We start from the raw sequence: 5000 nt of genomic DNA, 5'->3' as shown, positions 1-5000 counted from the left end.
GACCTGGTGGCCGGACGGGGAATAAGCCCGGAGCCCGGGGCAGGGCGACCCCGGACGGACGGGGGTCCGCCGGCCCCTGCCCGCGGGGGCAGGCTCCGGGTTGACCTGGTGGCCGCTCGGGACTTAAGCCCGGAGCCCGGGGCAGGGCGACCCCGGACGGACGGGGCTCCGCCGGCCCCTGCCCGCGGGGGCAGGCTCCGGGTTGACCTGGTGGCCGGACGGGGATTAAGCCCGGAGCCCGGGGCAGGGCGACCCCGGACGGACGGGGCTCCGCCGGCCCCTGCCCGCGGGGGCAGGCTCCGGGTTGACCTGGTGGCCGGAGGAGAATTAAGCCCGGAGCCCGGGGCAGGGCGACCCCGGACGGACGGGGGTCCGCCTGGCCCCTGCCCGCGGGGGTAGGCTCCGGGTTGACCTGGTGGCCGGACGGGAATTAAGCCCGGAGCCCGGGGCAGGGCGACCCCGGACGGACGGGGGTCCGCCTGGCCCCTGCCCGCGGGGGCAGGCTCCGGGTTGACCTGGTGGCCGGACGGGAATTAAGCCCGGAGCCCGGGGCAGGGCGACCCCGGACGGACGGGGGTCCGCCGGCCCCTGCCCGCGGGGGCAGGCTCCGGGTTGACCTGGTGGCCGGAGGAGAATTAAGCCCGGAGCCCGGGGCAGGGCGACCCCGGACGGACGGGGGTCCGCCTGGCCCCTGCCCGCGGGGGCAGGCTCCGGGTTGACCTGGTGGCCGGAGGAGAATTAAGCCCGGAGCCCGGGGCAGGGCGACCCCGGACGGACGGGGGTCCGCCTGGCCCCTGCCCGCGGGGGCAGGCTCCGGGTTGACCAGGTGGCCGGACGGGAATTAAGCCCGGAGCCCGGGGCAGGGCGACCCCGGACGGACGGGGCTCCGCCGGCCCTGCCCGCGGGGGCTGGCTCCGGGTTGACCTGGTGGCCGCTCGGGACTTAAGCCCGGAGCCCGGGGCAGGGCGGCCCCGGACGGACGGGGCTCCGCCTGGCCCCTGCCCGCGGGGGCAGGCTCCGGGTTGACCTGGTGGCCGGACGGGGAATAAGCCCGGAGCCCGGGGCAGGGCGACCCCGGACGGACGGGGGTCCGCCGGCCCCTGCCCGCGGGGGCAGGCTCCGGGTTGACCTGGTGGCCGCTCGGGACTTAAGCCCGGAGCCCGGGGCAGGGCGACCCCGGACGGACGGGGGTATGCCGGCCCCTGCCCGCGGGGGCAGGCTCCGGGTTGACCTGGTGGCCGGTTTGCTTTCGGGCCACCAGGTCAACCCGCTGCCTGTATGGGGTTGACCTGGTGGCCGCTTTCCTTCCCGGCCACCAGGTCAACCCGCTGAATGTATGGGCTTGACCTGGTGGCCGCTTCCTTCCCGGCCACCAGGTCAACCCGCTGAATGTATGGGGTTGACCTGCTGGCCGCTTTTCTTCCCGGCCACCAGGTCAACCCGCTGAATGTATGGGGTTGACCTGCTGGCCGCTTTCCTTCCCGGCCACCAGGTCAACCCGCTGAATGTATGGGGTTGACCTGCTGGCCGCTTTCCTTCCCGGCCACCAGGTCAACCCGCTGAATGTATGGGGTTGACCTGCTGGCCGCTTTCCTTCCCGGCCACCAGGTCAACCCGCTGAAAGTATGGGGTTGACCTGGTGGCCGCTTTCCTTCCCGGCCACCAGGTCAACCCGCTGCCGGCATGGGGTTGACCTGCTGGCCGCAGAGGGGCAGGCTCCGGGTTGACCTGGTGGCCGGACGGGGATTAAGCCCCGGCTCGGAGCAGGGCAAGCCCGGGCGGAGGGGGGTCCGCTTGGCCCCTGCCCGCGGGGGCAGGCTCCGGGTTGACCTGGTGGCCGGTTTGCTTTCGGGCCACCAGGTCAACCCGCTGCCTGTATGGGGTTGACCTGGTGGCCGCTTTCCTTCCCGGCCACCAGGTCAACCCGCTGAATGTATGGGGTTGACCTGCTGGCCGCTTTCCTTCCCGGCCACCAGGTCAACCCGCTGAATGTATGGGGTTGACCTGCTGGCCGCTTTCCTTCCCGGCCACCAGGTCAACCCGCTGAATGTATGGGGTTGACCTGCTGGCCGCTTTCCTTCCCGGCCACCAGGTCAACCCGCTGAATGTATGGGGTTGACCTGCTGGCCGCTTTCCTTCCCGGCCACCAGGTCAACCCGCTGAAAGTATGGGGTTGACCTGCTGGCCGCTTTCCTTCCCGTCCACCAGGTCAACCCGCTGAATGTATGGGGTTGACCTGCTGGCCGCTCTGCTTCCCGGCCACCAGGTCAACCCCCTGCCGGTATGGGGTTGACCTGCTGGCCGCAGAGGGGCAGGCTCCGGGTTGACCTGGTGGCCGGCAGGGACTTCAGCCCCAGGGCCCCTGGCAGGGCGACCCTGCCCTTGTTCCCCAGAAAAGGAGAGAGCTGGCTCGCAGCGGGAAAAGCTGCCTACGGCACCTGGGATTCCCAGGCGGTCACCCATCCAAGTACTAGCCAGGCCCGGGACGGTTTACCTTCCGAGATCGGACGGGATCGGGGGCCTTCCGTCCGGTATGGCCGTAGGCACTCGGCTCCGGTCCGCCTCGTCCCCTTTCCCTTACTGACTCCCCTGCCTCGGGTGGGGCCCGATCCTTTTTTCCGTTTTTTTTTTTCGCTCCGGAGGCTTCATGAGCCCCCCCCCAACACCCCTTTGGGGGTCGGTGAAAATTTTTTTTTCAGACTTCCAGGGGCCCGATCCTGGCCGCGGGCACCCGGCTCCGGGCCGCCTCGTCCCCTTTCCCTTACTGACTCCGCTGCCTCGGGTGGGCCCGATCCTTTTTTTCCGGTTTTTTTTTTCCGCTCCGGAGGCTTCGTGAGCCCCCCCCAACACCACTTTGGGGGTCGGTGAAAAAATTTTTTTCAGACTTCCAGGGCCCGATCCTGGCCGCGGGCACCCGGCTCCGGGCACCCGGCTCCGGGCCGCCTCGTCCCCTTTCCCTTACTGACTCCCCTGCCTCGGGTGGGCCCGATCCTTTTTTCCGTTTTTTTTTTTTTTCGCTCCGGAGGCTTTATGAGCCCCCCCAATACCACTTTGGGGGTCGGTGAAAAAAATTTTTCAGACTTCCAGGGGCCCGATCCTGGCCGCCGGCACCCGGCTCCGGGCACCCGGCTCCGGGCCGCCTCGTCCCCTTTCCCTTACTGACTCCCCTGCCTCGGGTGGGCCCGATCCTTTTTCCGTTTTTTTTTTTTTCGCTCCGGAGGCTTTATGAGGCCCCCCCTAACCGTTTTTGGGGTCGGTGAAAATTTTTAGTCAGACTTCCAGGGGCCCGATCCTGGCCGCGGCTTCGCAGGCTGGCCTGGGGGGGGGGGCATCTCTAGCTCCGGCCGCGGACGGCGAGACGCTCGGCCACCAGGTCAGCCCGGAGGAAAAGGCTGAAAAAAATGTCTAAGTCCCCCCGGGACACCAGGTCAACCCGGAGGAAAAGGCTGAAAAAAATGTCTAAGTCCCCCCGGGACACCAGGTCAACCCGGAGGAAAAGGCTGAAAAAAAGTCTAAGTCCCCCCGGGACACCAGGTCAACCCGGAGGAAAAGGCTGAAAAAAATGTCTAAGTCCCCCCGGGACACCAGGTCAACCCGGAGGAAAAGGCTGAAAAAAAGTCTAAGTCCCCCCGGGACACCAGGTCAACCCGGAGGAAAAGGCTGAAAAAAAGTCTAAGTCCCCCCGGGACACCAGGTCAACCCGGAGGAAAAGGCTGAAAAAAAGTCTAAGTCCCCCCGGGACACCAGGTCAACCCGGAGGAAAAGGCTGAAAAAAAGTCTAAGTCCCCCCGGGACACCAGGTCAACCCGGAGGAAAAGGCTGAAAAAAATGTCTAAGTCCCCCCGGGACACCAGGTCAACCCGGAGGAAAAGGCTGAAAAAAAGTCTAAGTCCCCCCGGGACACCAGGTCAACCCGGAGGAAAAGGCTGAAAAAAAGTCTAAGTCCCCCCGGGACACCAGGTCAACCCGGAGGAAAAGGCTGAAAAAATGTCTAAGTCCCCCCGGGACACCAGGTCAACCCGGAGGAAAAGGCTGAAAAAAATGTCTAAGTCCCCCCGGGACACCAGGTCAACCCCGAGGAAAAGGCTGAAAAAATGTCTAAGTCCCTGCTCGGCCATCAGGTCAACCCCATTCAAAGTGACGGGTTGACCTGATGGCCGGCAGTCTCACGGAAGTCCGGATGGGGTCGCCAAAAGTGCCCTCGGCCGACCGAGAGAACCAGGAGGTCGGATAGGATTTCAGATTGGTCCCCCTAAATTGGCGGTTGGATTTTTCGACTAGTTCATTTTGACGGGTGCGAGGAGATTTCTGAGAACAGGTTTTTCGGAACCTGTGAGAACCAGAGATGAGCCTCGGGGACCAATCTGCGCGTTGTACCCGATCTTGTGAGGGGGGACAGGGGCACGTTGGCAGGTGGGGCGGCCCCCGGCCCCCCCGAGCCCCCCCTTTTCCGGCTCTTTTCCTCCGGGGACCCCGTCGTCCCCTCGCACCCCCGGTGCAGGCCCGGTGGCCGGGATGCGAACTCCGACTGTCGGCGCCCCCCGGAGGGAGGGGGGGCCCGCTCCTCTCTCGCCTTCCGATCGATGTGGCGCTCACGTTCGCGACGGGAAGGGTCCTTCGCGGGCCGGCGCCCCCGACCGCAGGGGGCGTCTGGCGTTCAGGCGGATCGGGTCCCTCTTCCTCTTCGCGTCCCCGGATCCTGGGGCCGATTGGGACTTTCCTCCTTTGGGGGGGGGCCCGGGCGCGTGCCCGGCCCTCCGCGCCGTGGGGCCAGCCGGCCGAGATCTCCGCCCTGCGAGGTCGAGCGGCTCCGGCAGCCCACCCAGGGGTCCGAAAACCCAGGGAGCCGCGAGGCTCGGCAGGGCCAAACACGTCGCGAGAGCGAGCAGGGGCGCGCTGCGGTCCCCCGCCGTGCCCGACGGTCCTTCTCCAGGCACGCTCCGGGGCGCGGGCCCCGGGTGCTGGAGCCTCCGTCGGCTGTCGGTGGGACCCACGTACCG

The 5000-nt window shown here is 67.2% G+C and overlaps 1 non-coding gene across 1 annotated transcript; it reads right to left on the bottom strand.

Annotated features, from left to right (window-relative positions):
• Window positions 1-2426: 2426 nt before the first annotated feature.
• On the bottom strand, window positions 2427-2545 carry LOC141979812 (5S ribosomal RNA). Its single transcript, XR_012637202.1, has one exon. It is a non-coding gene; the product is annotated as a 5S ribosomal RNA (ribosomal RNA).
• Between the last annotated feature and the right edge of the window lie 2455 nt (window positions 2546-5000).

This window comes from Natator depressus, chromosome 28 (genome assembly GCF_965152275.1).
Source record: "Natator depressus isolate rNatDep1 chromosome 28, rNatDep2.hap1, whole genome shotgun sequence".
In the NCBI taxonomy this organism is placed as follows: Eukaryota; Metazoa; Chordata; order Testudines; family Cheloniidae; genus Natator; species Natator depressus.
The sequence above is the reverse complement of the archived record's forward strand: the minus strand, read 5'-3'. Positions and strand labels throughout refer to the sequence as shown.